Source organism: Spermophilus citellus (assembly GCF_964194105.1).
Source record: "Spermophilus citellus genome assembly, chromosome: 7".
Taxonomy (NCBI): domain Eukaryota; kingdom Metazoa; phylum Chordata; class Mammalia; order Rodentia; family Sciuridae; genus Spermophilus; species Spermophilus citellus.
The window spans coordinates 57491633-57512046 of record NC_138188.1 but is presented as its reverse complement, the minus strand read 5'-3'; positions in this window follow the sequence as shown (position 1 = coordinate 57512046).

Genomic DNA, 20414 nt, shown 5'->3' with positions numbered 1-20414 from the left:
GTGAAACGGTATTAGAAAATGAAATATTTGGGAGGTGATTAGGGCATGAATGGGATTATACCCTTGGGAAAGAGACTTCAGAGAACTCTCTGCATTCCATCAGGTGAGAAGACAACTAGAGCAACTATTCTGCAATTTGGAAGCAAGACCTTATAGGAACCCAATGATTTAGGCACTATGATCTCAGACTTCCAGTCTTCACAACTGGAATAAATAAATTTCTGTTGTTTGTAAACCATCTGATCTATGGTACTTTGATACAGCAGCCCAAACTCACTCATATACATATATAGAGAAAGCCAGTTCAACATGAAATGGGGCCATGGGTGGAGGGTCAGCGGGGAGGAATAGAAGCAAAGTGAGGTAATAGGGATTGAATCCAGGCGTGTTCTACCACTGAGCTACAACCCTGGCCCTTTTATTTACTTATCTTCTTTTATTTGGAGACAAGATCTGGCTAAATTGCTAGGGCCTGGCTAAGTTGCTGGAATGTGGGTTAGGCATGTAGAAAAGCCATCTTTTCCTTTCTGGAAATTTCACCACTTATTGTTTCACTGCTTTTCCATAGGGGCCAGGTACCACGGCAAACCCAACAGAAGGAGTACCCTCCCATTCCCTACCATTCCAAAGTGGTCACTACCTCTACAGAAATTCCTTCTCTCTCTCTCTCTCTCTCTCTCTCTCTCTCTCTCTCTCACACACACACACACACACACACACACACACACACACAGTGTAAGAGCTAGAGATTCAGAGCTCCTATCTCCATTGTTGTTTTGAGGTCCTCTTTATCTTTATTATTGATTGTTTAATCTCATAGCAAGCTTGCAGGGTTTGAATTATCAGACTCACTTTGAAAAACTATCTTGCCCAAATTGGAGCAGCTGGTAATTAGCCAAGGCAGGATTAAATGCCATATATGTTCCAATCCCTTTATTTTTCCAGTTTATTGCATTTTCTTCACTGGATGGCATGCCACTTCTGCTTCTAACTAAATTCCAATCAAGAAGAAGAAGAGGGGGGAAAAATTAAGTAACTTGAAGCAGCAAATTAGGCCCAGAAAAGTGGTAAAGACAAGTTAGCCTAGGAACCCAGAGGAAGAATAAATGTCAAAAGGAAAATTGTTTCAATGTCTAACAATTACCAATAAGATGAGTCATAATTACTTTTCTAAATAAGATTCCAACTCTTAGTCATGGCTCATGGTGTTCTTTGAGTAGTTCTCCAGCAAGTACAGTTACAGAATGAACAGATTACTCAACGCTTTTCAGGCTACTTGACACTGATTTTCTTGGTTTGCAAGAAAAATAATACAAGTTCAATCAACCAGAGAGAGAAAAACAAGTTGGAGACAGTCATCCTCAAAGATATTTTGTATGTTGCTGATCAAGTACATTGATTCCAATATGACCTTAGTTGTATCCTAATAAAGAATTCTGGAACTTGTGGTAGCATGCTTCACAGAAGATAGTTATTGTTTTTTAAAATGCAGCTAATTAAGAATTGTATTTTCTCAGGAGACAGTATCTTCCAAAGTGAAGGATTGTGGACATGGGATAGGATTAATTTATTCCCTTGTTCAATAAACACTAAATGCTTTCTATATGGAGCACTATGCTAGGATTTGGGCATTCAGATGTAAATGAGATCTTCTTAAAAGAAAAATATAAAATAGAAGGGGCAAGAAAGGAAGGAAGAAAGGAAATAGGAGAATGAGGGGGAGGATGAGAAGAAAAAGAGAAATAAAAACATTACATTTAGAAGAAATATGAATGAATGTTTAATTCTATCCAGACTTGAAATTATGATGCTGAAAAAATTAGTTAAATTATTCAATTATTTATTCAACAAATTATTAAAAATTGGGCCAGGAAGTACTATTTTGAAAAAGTTCAGTAAAATTTCTGCCTTAGTGGGCAATTCTTATGGTCTAGAAGAATTCTAAAGGATCAAGAGTGATTTTATGGGTAGTGTGATTTCTGTCCTGATTTTGCTGTGTTATCTTAAGTAGGTCACATAATTGTGTGGGCTTCAGTTTCTTGATATGTAAAATGAAGTAGTCTCCCTGCCTTTTCTAACTTGCTAGGTTGCTGAAAATATCAAAGGGAATAGTGTTTCTAAAATTACTCTCTTTTGGGGGCTTGTAAATCATTTTATAAATTCAAACAGAATTTCTTTTTACTTGGTCATCCTTTACCTAGTGGAATTCATTAATTGAACAAGAAAATTATATGCTAGCAAGGATGACTTTAGCATTATAAACTTACCATCAATACTAAGAAACAGAGGGAACAAACAGGACAGGCAAACATTTCCAAATTTTGGCTGACCTGCAATCTGCCCTGAAAGCTTTTGCTCTAGCATCATAACAAAAAATTGCCAACATGACATCCATTTAATCTGCACCTTGCCTAGGTATGACTACATGATGGTCCTCTTCAACCTTCCTGAAAATAAGGCCCATTCAGCTCAGCTTGAAAGGCAGTAGTTCTGCCAAAACCCATGGAAAGGATGATTGAATGGCACATTTTTATGATAAGACATACAAACTTCCTAAAAGATTTACTACCTACTACACTGAAAATATGGTCTTCAGATAAAACACAATTTCTTGCAGAAAACAATGATATTTTTGAGATAGAAGTAAAACTACCACTGTGTGTATTACATGATTAATTTTACCTTAAAAGATAAGCAAAATTTTGCCAGTGAATCCCCTCATCTGACCTGCAGAGAGCTTACATTCCCCTAACACTGCCAGGACGGCATGTAGACATTGCTACTGGAAAAAGCTGAAGTAGCCCATGAGCCCTTCAGTTGTGTCAGCTCAAATTCTCTGATAGGAACTTGAAAATCCCAGCAACTTGGTTGACATTCTTGAGTTAAAATTGTTTCTAATTATTGAGTGCTAAAGAACATTTTAAAAGTTTTCTCTGCTTAACTAACAAAGGTACAGAGAACTCAACTCATGGTTCTGCCAGTCAAGTGCCATTGGTATCAGTGATGTAATAACCTATAAAGTCTGATTCGGGGTTTATTTCCCATTTTTTCCAACAGAACCCTTCTTTATCACTCCTCTTTTTGGATTGTCACCCTCACCCACTGGTTTATATGAAGCTCAGGCAACAATGAGGAAGGGTAGGTGTAAGCTGGGCAGAAGACACATTCTGAAAGAAAGGAAAGACTGGCGCTTACAGCACAGCCTGGGCGTCAGTAACTTTCTGTTGTCAAGAGGTAAAGATTAATATTGCCATTAGGTCCAAAGAAGTAACAGCAATCAAATGTGAAGAAAAGGAGGAGTCAGGAATGCAGATGTGGAAGTAGCTTGATATAGAACACTATAAGGATAGCCTTAGGCCTTAACCTAAACAACTCCATTTAAAACTCCAGTTTGTAACCTGTAGTCTCACCAGGCACACCTACAGAGCCCTACAGTGTGGTCCACAGGCACAAACAAGTTACTTCTCACCCTGACAAATTCAGAATGAAGTCTGGCATGTTCCACTCTGATAAGAGCAATAAGCAAGAAAATCAGGGTGGGGACCACCAGACCAGATGCTTTTACCTCAGGTCAAATGATGTCACTGAGAAATCCGGTAGCACCTGATAGGGATTGAAGGGACAGACGGTGAGAAGCCCAAAATTTAGTATAAAAGATGGAGCAAATTAAGAGACATTCAGCCAGCTGACACTGATGCACACAAGCCTGAGAGCCCAATGAGGACCTAGACTGACATCTCAAATCTTCTCACCTCCCTGATCCTCTGCATTGTTCTCACAACCCTCATACTCTATGGCAGCCTCTTGACTCTGGTGAGAAAAGGTATTCTCCCTGTGACCGTCTCCTCAGCCAGCCATCAGCTCCACCCCAAGAGAAGCCTGCTTGATTCCTGATCTGATTGCCAAGGTCTGAGTGAGTGTGCATCTGTTTGCTGGACTTAGAGCCTAAGACTTGAGACTTTTGATCTGATACTTGATCATGACACTTAGCATGCAGAGGGAATGTCTGTCATGAGCCTGTCATGCTTAAGTGTGTTTGCAGTGCTTAGAATTAATCTAGAATTTTTTGCAGTGAATTGATTATGTCTATTTCAGTGCCCAGCATTAAGGATTGTCATTTTCTTGATTAAGAAACTATAGAGTGAAATTGTATTGAGTGACATGAGTGAATAAAGCATTGAAAAGGGCAGAGCACATGGACATTCTTTATTTCTCCCCCTCAAATGTATAAGTTGCACTCTGCCATGCCCATCATGGCAGAGACTAACAAGTAGAAAAACCCTAACTGACCTTGATGTTAAGAAGGCCTTCTTGCCCTTGACCGCCTTTTTCACACTTTGGAAGACTCTGAGAAAGAGGAGAAAACCTGTTTTTGTTTGTTTGTTTTTAAAATTTTAGTTATTTGTTAAAAACATTTTCTTTAGTTGTAGATGGACACAATACATTTATTTTATTAATTTACTTTATGGGTTTTTGAGGATTGAACCCAGTGCCTCACACATGCTAGATAAGCACTCTACCACGGAGCCACAACCTCAGCCCCAGGAAACCTGTTTCATGATAACTAGTCTTCAAGATACTCTTACTATTCATTGTTTTGATTATATTTTGGAGGATAGCTGTTAGGCTGCAAATAGTCTTCAAAGCAATAGCTACATGTAATCTTTACCATTAATCCAACAATAAATATTTAATTTTTAGTGTATTTACAGAACTGAAATAGGATCTGTTCTGAAACACAAAACAGATCATCTTGCCAACCAAGACCTTTAGAATCTAATGAGGGAAATATCATTCATATTTGAATAACTTCAAATTAAGTGAGCAAAGAAGAAGAACCAAAATGCTGTACAAATTCAGATGAAACAGGTCACATCCCCACTGAGATACTGAGGAGATGCCTTATGGAGGTAGAACTCCAGCTGGACCTCAAACAATGAGTAAGATTTCAGTAGACAGAGATGAAAGAAAAGATGAAGAATAAAGAATGTACAAGTGTATAGAAGCAGGTTTTTGTACAAGAAGCAGGGTTTTTGGCAGGAGTACTGAGTAAGTAAAACCCCATAAAAGAGAAATTAAAAGATGAGACTGAAAACTAAGGTACTTAATATAACTTAGTTGAAATAAAAGGTCTGATTCTGATTAAGAAAATAAAGAGCTTAGCACAGATCTAAATGTGAATCAGTAATGATCAATTCCTCAATTCCATTAAAATTAGGATATCTTTGTAGAGTTTATTAAACACAAACCATGAAATGGATATTTAGCCAGATATTTAGAGAAACTAAGCATTTTCAATATGAAGAAGCTCATTGCTTGCTCTAAGTAGTTTCATACATAAACACAATTTTCCCAAGTCCTCCAATTATAATGCTCAAATGTTTCTCAAAGTATCTTTAAAATGTATCTATCATGATACAGAGGTGCTAAGGATCTGATTTAGTAATGCATGATTCTACAACTGGTTCATGTATCCACAACTCTTGATGTTCACATACAGAAATTCTAAACCACTTGAACATTTGACATTAAGTTCTTTTGTACCCAATTTTTATGTTGCAACAAACAAGAAACTGTCAGATAAACTGTTTTTGAAAATGAATTTATGTAAACCTTGAGTAGAAAAAGAACTGAGGTAGATATAGCACAAAAGACAGTTTTGAACCCAAGTTTGGGAACAATGAAAGAACTGAATTCAAATCCATCTTGGCTTCCTATATGAGGTAAGTAAAGACAAGTAAAATGGGATTGACCAAAGCAGGGGAGTCTACATGGTCATATTTCCAAGAAACTATAAAGAACAGGACTAAAAATTAAACAAATCAGTGTTGTAAGAAGAAGCTTTGAAAGTTTCTCTTGGGCAAATCTGGAATGTCTCTCTAATAAAGATAAGCAGATTAAAAAGTACCCACGAATTTAAAATTATGGGGGTTTTCTTCCTACATCCCAAGTGTTGAAACACTCTAAGAAAGTGATAAGATCTAGAGGCAAAAGTCCATACTATAAAGGCAAAATTATCCCTTACCATTTTATGGCATTCAAAATGAAATCATGCTCCTTGAAAAAAATAGATGTAGTAAAAACATACAGAGATATGGCAGTCAGAAAGAGGTTAAACATGTTTTCTAACAAATGACTCTTAATTTGAGTCATTTGGGTATACTAATTTATGTCATTTTCAAAACAAATCTGACCTTTATCTTTGCTATAGCCATATCAATACTTTATAGTTATATTCTTTGTTATAAAAGATCTCCTGAATCACATAATTTTTAAAATTTAAAATGAAAAGGTAATCTGAGTTATTATTTGTGTTTACTTCTCCCTCTTTTTCTTTTCTTCTAAAAATATTAGTTGGGTTTAAAATCTAAAGTCTGAGGAACAATATCCTTTTTTTGTTTCTAAAATTCTAGATTTATGAAGGTATGTCGGATTATTTTAGGAAAGCACCTAGGGTGAGGAGATGCTAATGCAGATTAAGGGGAGAAGCTTGTTTGGGGGTTTTGGAAGTGTCACTATCAAGATTCTCTGAATTTGCAGTGATGAGAATTAACAGTGCCTCAGACGAGGATGCTTGTTCAATGCCATTTGCCTCAGCAAAAGGTGCCTCCCAGAGATTCTGTGATTTATACAACAGGGTCAGGAAAATCCAGGATGACTGAGATAGCTCATTCTCCATTAGATCCTAGAATGAGCTGGTGATGAAAGAGGAGACTGAATTTCCTACCAACCCAATGAAACAAGAACTTAAGATCAGATTTTATTTTAATAAAAAATACTATGATACTTCTTGTACCTACTTTTTCAGTAGCCTGATACTGATCAAATGTATCATGTAGTACAAATAAGCTATCTAATTTCTAGTTGAACATAATTTTAATCTAATGTTATAAGATTTAAAAGCTGAATAGCAAGCACTTTGGCATGTTTAACTGCCGCAGTCTGCTGGGCACAAAATCAGGAGCCACTCACAGCCTTGTAGATTCAAACAGCAATTTTTTATTCCCGAACTCACACCAGCACTCTACACACGTTCTGGGGAAATCCATGTTCTGGGCAAAATCCACACCTCCACTCGGCTCTGTATCCCAAAAATACTCTCTGAATCCCATGAGAACTCAATGGGAACTCAAGGAGTGGGCACGCCTGAGGCAGCAGGATACGCCCTATTTCCAGCAGGATACACCCTAAACCTGGATCCGCCCTAATCCAGTAGGATCCTCCCTAAACCCGGATCCACCCTGGTCCTTGAGCAGGGTCACCTTTCTCAAACATACATGCAATGTCACTGCAAATGTCCAAGGCAAGTCCATTTCCACGAGTCCTTCCTCTAAGCAACATGGGGTACGCTGGCAAGGAAATTATCATACCTACTTGGCTAATGGCTCTCAGCATTTAACATTTGGGAATCAAAATGTTAAGATAAAATTCTCTTTATCCCCCTTCAAATTTGCTTTTACTTTCCTTTTTTTCCTCCCATTGGAAAGTATCTAGTTATGTTTTTGTGATTTCTACTATTCATCCTTCCTTGCAACGAACAACTTCAGCCATTATTGCAATATATACATATTATTATTCCCATAGGTCTAGGAAAACTTTTCCTTTTGACTTTTGATAAAGTGATACATATAGTTTGAAAATGCTTATAGTGAAAAAGGTTTTATTCCAATGATCCTGAATTGCTGTAGAAACTGCTGAGGGGCAGCCAATTCAAAGATGGGAGTCAGCACAGCATACTGAGGCCACTTTGTCCAAAGATCACCATTATGCTCACCTCTTTGTTAGTTTCCTAGAAGATATGTCCTTCTTTTTATTTTTTTTTCTAGTAATAAATAACTAGCCTATTTGTCAAATTTATAAATGAGTTAGTAGGAGATGATTATTAGTAGAGATCTCATTATTAGGAGATGATTTTAGTCACTAACTTGTGATGAGATCTTTACTAATTTGGAATTTCTTAAACTTCAGTTTTCTTAAAGACACCAAAAGTGACTTTGTACTAACATTCATGTCAGATTTTACTCTCAAGCTCTCTGACTAAACAATAACCCTAACAAATCAATCTTCTATCTGTTATGAGGCCTACAGGTAAGGATGAAGTTGAATCTGTATATCTCATAACATGAGAATATGATTCTTCTCCAATGTCTGGGTGATCCCCCAAGGAAACTGAAGATCGTTATTTTCATTTTCCTAAGAACTTTTTTAGAAAAAACAACATTATTTCCCTATAAGTTTATTAAATTTATTGAAAGTATTAAATGATAGAAAAAATGTGACAGGAAACCATTATTTAAAAGTTGGAAAGAAGATGAAATGCCGAGGGTGATACTTTCAGTATTATAGAGCACTTTTATTATAGAGCACTTTCTAATAACTTCATCTTATTAATTCTTTTCACTCTCTTTAGAAAATGTAATTTTGAATGGTATATTATCCATGAATGATACATGCCTAAAGCATTTTACAACTTTACAACCCTGTAAAATCAGAGGTTAGTGTATAGAACTTTGATAAGGGGTGATTTTTTTTTCTCCTGATCTGGTAAAGAAAATAATCCCAAAGTTTGTGGTTGCATTGTCCTGTAGAATGTAAACTTATTTTATCATTTCTTCATTCCTTTTCTCACCATCTGGATGAATCCCAGTTCCCTGTGGGCTCTACTAGTCAATTCTTGTCATTCTATTTGTTACCTCATTGATGACTTAAATAAAACCCTGACCCATGTTGGTTATCTATGTGTATGAGGTTATGTTTTTAATAGTTGTAAAACCAAGCATTTTAAGTGCTATTCTCCTTCTTTTGAAGGAACAACAGCAAAGCCCCCTCAATAGGCCTATTCTTCACATTTCTAGAGCCCCACCTTGTGCAGACATGGTGGTGCACTCCTATAATCCCACAGACTTGGAAAGCTAAGGCAGGAGGTTTACAACTTTAAAGCCAGTCTCAGCAATATAGCAAGGCACAAAACAATTGGAGACCCTATTTCAAAATTTAAAAAAAAATAAAAAGGGCTGGGATGTGGCTCAGTGGTTAAGTGCCCCGGGTTAAATTTTCAGTACCAATAAATAAATAAATATACAAATGATTAAAACCTCACCTTGTTAAAACAAGTTCCATAGGGGGCATTGATCACAATTCCATGCAGTCTGTGACTGAATTTGGTTCCTCACTGCAATTGCTTCTCTAGCACAGAGCCTGCCTATATATAAGAGTCTTCTAATTTCTGTCAGAATTGGCTGTTCCTTCTCCCCTTAGCTTAAACTGAAACAAAGAGCAAATCCTGACAATTCACCCATTATAATAGTATCTTTTTTATTTTTTTATTTAACAGAAAACAGCTTGTCTCCTTAGCAGTAAAGAATAAAATGACAGAAAATAAATGAGTTTCTAAATTTAAAGCAGGCATTTTGTTGCTAAAGCAACCAAAATCTGCAATTATATAATGCAGATAATCTCTTATCATAAGAACACAACCAAATATATGCTGAAAATGAACTGATCCTGGAAATTATAATTATTGAAAGAAATTGAGAAGTGACATTTTACAATTCACTGAAGAATACAATGCCATTTTAATGTGATAATCTGCTCTTGTTATTTTTATCTTCATGAAACTAAGAACAATTTTTTTTTCTAAACATGCCATTAGACATCATGGAGATGAATATAAAAACATAGGTGACCCCAGAAGAAAATCACAAATGGTCTTTTTTTTTTTTTAAATATTTTAAATGTATTTGATCTTAAGTTTTCTTTTTTTTTTAAGAGAGAGTGAGAGAGGAGAGAGAGAGAGAGAATTTTTAATATTTTATTTTTTAGTTCTCGGCGGACACAACATCTTTGTTGGTATGTGGTGCTGAGGATCGAACCCGGGCCGCACGCATGCCAGGCGAGCGCACTACCGCTTGAGCCACATCCCCAGCCCCACAAATGGTCTTTTTAAGATCAGTCACATTTAGCATATGGCAAAATTTGCTATGGTAACTCCTAGTTCTACCACCAATAAAGTTGACTCTGGTCTTCAAAATTTATTTGAAATTTTGCATACATGATACACTACTGTCATGATCAAAATACTGGTTGTATGTTTATAAATGCATAGATATGATTTCAAAAAATTATAAAGAAAATAATGACTAGTAATAATGTCTTTAAATGAGATTGACTTAATACTTGTTGAACATTGTGGATGTGAGGGTTGTTGTCATTGTCAGTTGATTTTGTTTTAGTTGCTACTTCCCCAGTATCTTTAATTATTTCTTAAAGGAAACTATTTCCTTTTAATATTAAATTAATTTTATATTTAATTCCATGGACAAATGAAAGTTCAAGTAATGAAAAAATTAGGCTGTGACTTGCACATTCTATTCTCAGTTGTAAGGGACTAATGGTATTATCAAATTCATTTCCATTATTTGGTAATAATTTTTTTCTCAAATTTCCCTATTAATAATTTTGTTCAGATGTCTGAGTTAGCATTAGGACAACATAGAAATTGTTTATAGTAAAAGACAAGATTAAAGTCAAATTTCAAGTTTGTACTTGATATCATTTGCACAATATTTACACACCATTTTCAGGGCAAAATTTGATGCCTGATATTGTGGAAGGTACTGTATTTTGTTTAATTTTGCTTCTTTCCAAATGATTTACTGTCTGCAGCTACATAGTAAAAGGTTCTGCTGTCTAATTTTTTTTAAACATTCTGAGGTTTCCACCAGGGAAGTGAAGTATACCAAATATTGTAAAAAGAAATAAAAAGAATGCAAATCTCTTCTTCCCTTACTCCTCTTCCTACCCTTCAGGAACAACTTCAGGTCTAAGGCTATTAAACTGGGTCAAGCAGAGTAGAAACCCATACCCACACCAGGTGAAGAAAAAGATAAGAAGTCAAAGGGGCTTGGAGTAGGGGGTAGAGCTGGTGAGTACCAGCAGGAAAGCTACCTAGATCCTGGCCTCAAGGGGACTGTAGGATCCTGACAAGGACAAGGAGGACTATTGGGTAGGAAGATTGTCTGCACCAGGTTTCAGAACCTACCTTGCTGAGGGGAGTATCCACACAAGGCAGCATGAAAACTTGAGGGGTCTGAAGCAACTTGGTCAGGTGAGAGAGGATTTCAGTCTGGAAGAAGAATGAACAAAGAGTGACTATCAGACCAAACTGGTTGGTTAGGGTTCCATAAAGGGAATGCCAAAATGGAAAGTCAGAGATGGGAAAAGGATGTGATAGTAGAAATGGAAGGGTGTGGTGGTGGAAATGAGAAATGAATCATATAAAAGTTGGTAAAGGGGCTGGGATTGTGGCTCAGAGGTAAAGCGCTCGCCTACCATGCATGGGACACTGGGTTCGATCCTCAATACCATATAACAATAAAATGAAGATGTTGTGTTCACCTATAACTAAAAAATAAATATTTTTTTAAAAAGTTGGTGAAATAAGTCAATTGCACATAATGGAAGCAAGCATCTCACTGTTGGGAAAGATGTATTATAGTTTGGGCATTAAGCATCCCCCAAAGATCTATCTGGTAAATGTTTGCTTCTCAGGGTGGCACTATTGGCAGCTGGTAGAACTGTTAGGGAACAGACAGATGTGAATTGTGGGAACCCAAGACATAAGCCCACTGTGCTGACCCCCACATTCTTTCTTTTCTAATAAGCAATTTACCTGCAGTCCTTGCTGGCCTCAGGACAGGATATGTCATATTCCTTAGCAAACTGTCAACAGAAAGAGAAATGCAAGCCGAAGATATTTTTTGTGACCAGATCCAGAAACTCTAAAGTATAAGGATAATTCCTCCTAACAATAAAATGAGTAAAAATATATGGTAAAGAATCCAATTAGAACCACTCATCATGGGCCAAGGTGACTTAGAGTTGCTATGACAGTGGGACTTGAAAGTCTGATGTCATCTTGATGTCAGTCAATAATTAAGAATGGACCTGGCTGGGTGTAAGAAGCATATAGACATACAGGGACATGCTGGGACTCACTTAAGTTGCTGGCCATAAGTAACAGCAGCTATTGAACTGCTTTGTCATGTCTGCTTACAATTGATAAAGAGCTGTAAGGGGCACTAGCCATAGGCATGCTTAGCAATGGCTGGTTATAATTGATGGAGAACATAGCTGCATGGACATGTATAAAGAACCCATGCCCAGTTGCAATTACATCGCCTCACTGAACATAACCAATGGACATTGACTTTCACTGGGTGTAACCAATCACCAACATACACCACCAACTTGGAACTGTATTTAAATGCTTGTCGTACAACATTGAAGAGTTTTGCTCCAAGGACATCAGTGAGACTGGCCACCTTGCTGTCAGTCCCTAGACTGACTTCACCATTCCCTGATGTCCAGCCATTGGCTGGAGAAAATCAGCAGACAAGGAACAATGTCTGCTCTTTGAGAGAAATCATGTGGTTTCGGAGGTATTTTGGGTCTCATGGTTGTGTGATTTGCTTATACTATTTAATTAGTGTGCACTCAATGCTAGTTAGGGTGATCCAGCACACCCAACACTTTTTGCATTAATTGTTTATGTTTGACGATTGGTGTGATCAAATATAAGCTAGTGTTCAAAGACAATCTGCCTCCAGTAATTATTAATAGTGCTGCTTGCAACAGTGGGATTCTTTAGAAACTTCTCTGGGATCCCCAATAAAACTTGTGTGTAGGAGAAGCACATTGTCCCTCTCTTTTCTGAAAGGACCCACCCTCTCCCTTGAGAGTGTCTCTTTTGCCTTTTCCTATCCTTTCAATAAACTCATTCCTATTAACTGGAGGGACTTTCGTAAAGCCTTTGTGTCCCTGTGTATTTAGCCATTAGGATGTTCCTTTCCTTTATGTATAAGCAGAGTGCCTCTTGAGTGACCTATATCCCGCTTCAGAGGAAAAGGGTGAAGGGGAGGTGAGAGTGACCTTCTTGCTTCTGCTATTTTCTGAAATGCCAGGTGCCTTATTTTGGGGTGGCATGTCCTAAACTCCACCCGTGTGTGTGTTTGTGTGTGTGTCTGTGTGTGTGTTTGCACGTGCGTGCGTGCACATAATATGTTTATAGATAAGTAGCAGACCAAAATATTCTATCCCAGAATATGTAACTTTGTCATAAGGTCTATTTTGAGCTAATTATTTTGAGAAACTGCAGACATAGGAGAAGCCCTTAAAACAGTCAAAGCTGTCTTTCTGTAAGAGAAATGCATGTCTATAAAGGGAATCTCTATTTGTAAGGGTTTTTCCCTCTTTGTAGCAGGAAGAGAAGAATGACTCTAAATCACTAGAGACCTTAATTAATGGAGAAATACTGACTTAGCACCTTCCAATGATGGGCTTCCCCACACCCTTCTTTCTTTGTTACAGTAGACATAAGTATTCAAACCAGAATTCAAAGACATATCTTTGAGATATCTGAGAATTTGAGATTATTTTCAAAACATGAATATTATGCTTGAAAAAAATTCAAAGTGTACAGACTTCTTTTTATTCCCCTCTCCACCTCATCCCATCACCAAAATTATAACATTATATAAGTGTTACATTGTGTCTTTATGACAGGAAAAATAACTTAATTACCCAGATATTGAAACTGAAGTTTTGAGATGAAACTTGATTCCAAGCTGCTGGCAGTTGGGACTGGAGTTTCTCTGCCTTTGCTGGTGGGTGGGGTCTGCTTACTGTTGCAGGCACCTGCAGCCAAGAAGTGTTACAGCTCTTAATGATGGGCCTTGCCCTCCAGAGTTGCAGCAGACTCCAGAAGCTCATCTTCAATTTCTTCTTCTTTCTGGGTTCTTGTCTCATGAATTCAAAGAATGAAATCTACAGACCAAGATATGTGAGTCTAAAAGTAGAATTTATTGAAAATTAGGAACAGGAAATGAACCCTTGCACTGCAAGAGGGGACCTAAGAGCAAGTTTTCTCCATCTCAGTGTTTAGTTAGGAGTTAAGATAGCACTTGTGTCACTCTTATTGGACCAAATTTAATGCCAATTAGGATTTCAGGTTATTGGTCAACTCTTGAATATCAACTTCCATTCAGATCTGCTCCACTTCCATTTTCATGCAGTGGGTTAGAAAGCTGTGGGGTGGTCTATGCTCCCAGGTTCCAGGCTGCAGCACTGTGAGGAGAGGACTTATGCAGTAGGTGTCCCTACTGTGCCATGTCTGGCTAAGGAACATGAAGGTCCAGTAGCCTTCTCTGTCAACTCCCCAAGCCCATAGCACCTGCATGGAGGGCTCCAAGGGGCCCTGGGCTGTGCTTGCAGCCCTTGTTCTTCCAACCCATTCAGGCTACCACTCAACTGTTCACTGTTCTTCTGCCCCTTCTTTCAGGGAACAGTAAGTCAACTGCATGGCTTGGTAGCCAGGGAGACACGTTAAAACAACTGTAAAATTTAAGACTTTTGATCAATTGTCTTTACCATTTCATTTTTGTATTTCATAAATCATATTTTTAAGAGTCAAAGATAAGTATAATTACAAGCAATTCAGCAGTTACACCAAGATTAATTTCTGAAAACCAATTTACTATAAGTTAATCAGATAATATATTATTTAAATCAGCTTATATTGCCATGTATTTGATATCCTGTTTTGTGTCAATATATCTAATTGCAACATTCAATAAATGAAAACCACTAATTCAGTAATTGAACCAAAACCCAAATCTTTTAAAATACAGTTTTCATTTAATAAAATTGGAATGTCCACTTTGCTCTGATCACTATATATTTCTGTTTATAGTTTTATTTTAGAGGAAAATGCTAAATCTCATATTATTAGAAATGTACATTTTCTCTATGTTAAAAATCCCACAATCATTATGCTAAATTTCATTAACCACAACAATTACATGGTGAAAATGCCACAGTTGTATACTGAGGTGAATCAATTTGGTTTGAAACATGAGATGGGCATGAGTGCCCTGTCCATCGTCTATACATCCAATTAAGGGAATATGGATATGGGATAATATACAAATAAAAACACAATGCACAAATAAATACCATTACATAAAAAGAGGGTGAATGAGCCTTGTGCTAATTCTGTAGGTATTTTTCCAAATACCTTACTATTAGAAAGTTTTAATTTTTTTATGATCACACTTTAATAGTACCAATATTCAGATTTGTTCTAAGTCATCAAATGTTAATTTTACAAGTATGTGTTTATGTGTGTCTATTAATGGGTAGACAGAAGAGTAGTTCTTCAAATAGGATACTTCAGAAATTCTTTTTTTGTTTGTTTGTTTTTTTGTTGAACATGCCCAGGTATCACTTTTCTCCCTATGGTAATCTAATATTTGATAATTCATTTACATACCTAACTCTTAAAGAACAGTGACTGTTATTGGTTAAGAAAGAGTGAAGAATTTGAGACTAAAAGAGAAATTACTAGAATCAAAAGAATTTCTAAGTGCAGTAATGCTCCACACAAAAGTGGTTGCCATCTCAGTGAGTTGAGATTAACACAAACATAAAAGAATCACCTCTTGCCAACTTTATTTGGAGAGCCCAGCCATCCATGTGTGATGGAATAAATTTAAAAGTCCAGATGATGCAGGAGATACTTGGAAAAGATGGACCAAAGCATTCAGTTAGCTTTCAAATTTATTTCCTCACACATGGATGACCATTCAGTTCAAACGAAAGCAGAGAAGCACAATTCATCTACAAATATGTCCAAGAAATGTTTGATTTGGTTTCAGAAAATGTGTTTTTTTCCCTTTCCTTTTTATGATTTGCTTTGGAATGCATTAAAAGAAGTTCTCAGGTTTTCTAATTTTATAGCAGCGGATAAATAATAGTTTGTCAGACATTGGATTCACATGGGACAACATAAAATCTGAATCTTAAATTTTCAAAGGCAGACACTAAAAAGAAATACACATCAGAAGACTTTAAAAGAAAATAAAAGTGAAAGTATCCTTGAAGGGAATCCCCTAATAAAAGGCAAGGGAATAAACTCAAGTATGTAGGAAGATATTTTTCTAAAACCACTTAATGGTAAAAGCTAGCCTTAAATGTTGTGAAAATGAATTCTATGACTTCTACATACTTCCTACTACAACAAAGGATGACTCTTCTTTAGCTAAAATTTGTTTGAGGTTGATTTCCAGATAAATGAAAAATCAGAAGCATCTATAGTTGTTTATACAAAAAAGCAAATGCTCCTCAAAGTCATGCTGCATTGAATGGGAATGACATAGAAGTGATGCAGAGAATTAGTCTATTTGCTAAATTGGATTTTAAAAATCCATTAAGAATAATTCAAACTTCAGAAAAGACACATTTAAAAAATTTTTGGTTGGTTTGCTTTGTTATTTTTATACATTATTTTTTTTCTCCCCATGGATTAAATAAAAAGAAAAAGGAAAAGCCTTCTTTTACTTTGCCATGATTAAAACACCCACCAGGATGAAAGAACAAACCAAAACCATTTTTTTTTAATTTAAAAATAATCTAGAATAAAGCAAGGGTCACTTTTACAAGTAAAGTATATAATAAAGAAAAATATCACTCTTTCTCTGAGCACTGTAAACAAATACTCATCAATGGTGTGTTCCTTTGAAATTACTGTATGCTTATGCAATAATTTCTGCTACAGGGTAAAATTAGGCTTATATCCTGCATCACTCCACATTTTAAGTAAATTTTCATGTTTATTGTATTAGTCAAGGTTTTCCAGAGACAGAACCAACAAGATAGATAGAGGATTTATTTTAGGAGTGGGCTTAGGTGACTGGGAGGTCCCACCACAGACCATCAGCAAGCTAGAGGAACGGGAAACCAATATGTGGCTCAGTCCAAGTTCAAAGGCATTAGCAAAGAAGAGTCAACAGTGTAACTCTTAGTGCTAGGTTGAAGGCCTGAGGCCAGATGTTCTTATAGCTAAAGGTGTCCCAGCCTCCAAAAGAGAGAAAGAGAAGGAATTCATCTTTCCCCTGCCTTTTTGTTCTATCTAAGTGAGCAAGGATCTACCTTACTCCATCCATGGATTCAATCTTCTGAAATCACTTCCACAGGTTTACCAAGAAACAAAGCTTTCATATCTATCTGAGTATCCCTTAATCTAGTTAAGTTGGCACTTAAAACTAACCACCAAAATCATATGCTAGTCAAGAGATTTATGTTTAATTGGCCGTATCCTTGTGGATAACCTCTTAAGGAACATATTTTAAATTATAAAAAGACAAGGGTACTCAGTTTCCCAAACAAATATTACACTGACAACACTGAAAGCCAGCAGCAGGACTATGTATCTCGATAAACATATTTTATATATGTAAAAGAATAATGTGAAAGTATTTCACGTTAGTTTATTTTATAGTATTTGATTCAATCCACAAATATTAACTGCTATGCATCATGGTACTTTTCTGGGTAGACCCTGATAACCATGGAGAATAAAATAGACTGGAGCTTACACTCCAGGCACAGATTAAAAAGGATGCAAGAAATATGAAGTTGAGCTCATTATTATGACTCAAGGCCATGTAAGAAAGGTACCATTACACAAATTCACTGTGTAATGAGCATCATTTGAGATAAAGTAACAACATTCCTCGCATTTCATATGTGTAGATGGAAGATTAAGAACTAGATTAAAAATCAAGAACTCTAATTTGTACTCATTTTTTAAACTTCTGTGATTATCCAAATATTACTTAAGCTTTCTAAACCATAGGTTTTTTAACCCATAAAGTAAAAATAATAATAGATGTAATTATCACTATAAGCAAAATCCAAAACACAGATGGGCAGGCACATTATTTTATGTCCCACAGCTGACCAGTGAAAGTTGAGTTCAACTGTGCTTTGTACATAGTAAATATAAGATTTATGATAGAATGTTAGGTTACTACACTGGGTCTCTGTATGAAATTCTATTCAGAACCTAATTTTTGAGAGCTTTTTATTATACGATCAGTGTTTCAAAATTTAAAATACAGAGATCTACCTTTCATTTTTTTCAGTCCAGTTGGGGCAAGTGGGGAAGTTTCTAGCAGTGGTTGATCACTTTTTAATAAGATCTGCTTTTAAAAATCTTACATCTAATTTGTTTTAACGTCTTTGTAAAACTTATGCTTTTGAAGGCACAATTATGATCAAATTAGTTTCACACAGCAAAGGTCTTTTTATATTAAATCTGGGTAGATTGTTTAATTTAATTTATATACTCTCTTAGAATTTCACCTATTAAAAGCATGAATAAATAAGCAAGCATGGTCACTAAATTTCACTTTAATTGTACTCTTTTGAATATACCTGCTTCTCGCCTTATGATTTTGTATTACACCTTCTTTTGTGGATGTTTTTACTACTTTCTCTTTACTTCTTGCAAACAAGATTTGTACTTTTAAAAAATCATGTTCCTAGTATATCCCTTAGGAGTTAGTGAAATTCTTTAATAAAATGGGAGAAGCAAATCAAAAAAAGTGAAAATAAATATTTCACCCAAAATAGATGTGTTTTGCAGTGAGCATAAAATGGAAAGGTCAATCTTCAATCTCTATTTAACGTTAAGAACATGAGCACTTTAGTGCAGAGGATTATTCAAGTGCTCACATATATGTAGTTTTCTACAATATGATCCCTAAAGGTAAATTATGACAAAGATAATGCTACATCTTACCAAATAATTTAAGTATCTTCATCGGAAGACAATAAGACTACATTTCCCCCAAATTTGTGCAAATCAAAAGGATCATATGAGTGAGTTTTTTACACTGTAATGTAAGCATAAGTGACGAAAGCCAATTCCAGTCCTGACCCCTAAAATGTTCACCTTAGTATTCTCCCATTCCACCAAAGGATAACTTCAGAGCAACTGTGGAGTCACACAAATCATGGGATGGTGAGGTCACAAGTCATCCAGAGTTACCTCTTGGAATAGATTGCCACCAATGCAATATTGAACTCTTATCTACAACAAAAATAAGTTTTTATTGCATTAAGCCACTGGAATTTTGATGTCATTTGTTATAGCATTTGTGCAAAAGTATAAGCAATTGAGTTCAGAAAAATATGATTCAACTAAATAACCTGGAGCTCCCATAAAAGGAAATGTTTCAATATGGAAGGTAACTAAAATCACTAGTACATGCCTATATATGGGATTTTAAAAGAAAAATTTAACCAGATCAACATCGCCCCAAGTAGCTGCAATTTAAAACTTAATTCCTGCATAAGCTATGAACCAACTGTTCTAATAGCAAGGTAGAACTTTTCCCCTCTGCTCTGACATATATAGTCTCTATTCTTCTAGACCTCTGTTTTCTCACCCATTAAATAAAGAGGTTATACAAGGTAATCTATACTGCTCATCTTAGGTCTATAATACTAAGCCTATACATCTAAACTATATTGTGATAATGCATACCTTGTATAGGTAGTAGGATTTATAAAAACTGAATAAACTGAGAAATTTGCAGAAACTCATTAAAGAAATTGTCCAAGTAATAATGCATATTTTGAAATAATTTTTGAGGCTCTTAATAATATAAAAATATGGATGTTTTCAAAAATTTAAAGAAAATTATATTGCATACCAATTTTGAACATGAAACTGCTATGGAAAAAATAAAAGCTTCCCCCAAAAACAGACTAATTTTGGATTAAAATTTGTTATAGCCTTTGAATATAGTCTAATATAATCTAAACTGTACAAATCATGAAAAAATGTAATTTGCAGCAGGAAAAAGAAGGAATGTGAGAGGCTAAAGAACTAGGCTATTGATGCATACCATTTGAGTTTTGATTCTGTAAGTTCTACTCTAACTAACCAGTGGTATGGCCTTAACATAAACTATTGCATCTCTCTATGCCTTACCATCCACAGGTCTAAACTGAAAAGTTTAATAATACCCACAATACTAGATGGCCATTGTATATGTTAAATAAGTTAAGATATGGAATATACTTGGAACAATGCCTGTATATAATTAGTGTAATATATGTTGGCTGCCATTATTATTCATTGAATATATATGAAAAGTAAATTCTTTCCCTATCCAATTCAAATAGCTCTAATATACCACACAGTTATAGAATTAGAAAGATTTTTAAAAATTTGATTAATGTTATTTTCCAATGCAAATCAAAGCATCAAATTTTGTATCATAAAATGGTAGTTTTATTCTCTTTAACTGACCTTTTATAAATCTCTCTAGTTAAATACATGAGTAATATTAGGCTAATTCAAACTAAGTTTCCCTCATTAAAACTTTGTATATTGGCATAAAACAAAAATGTTATTAATATGACTATTTCCAATAAAAGGAAACAGCCACAACTTGCATTTATAGTTTAATACAGTGTAGCAGTATTTCAGGGAAGCACAAAGATATTTTTATAGATTAATACCATAAAAGTTTATAAATTATTGATTTAAAACAATTTTATGTTAA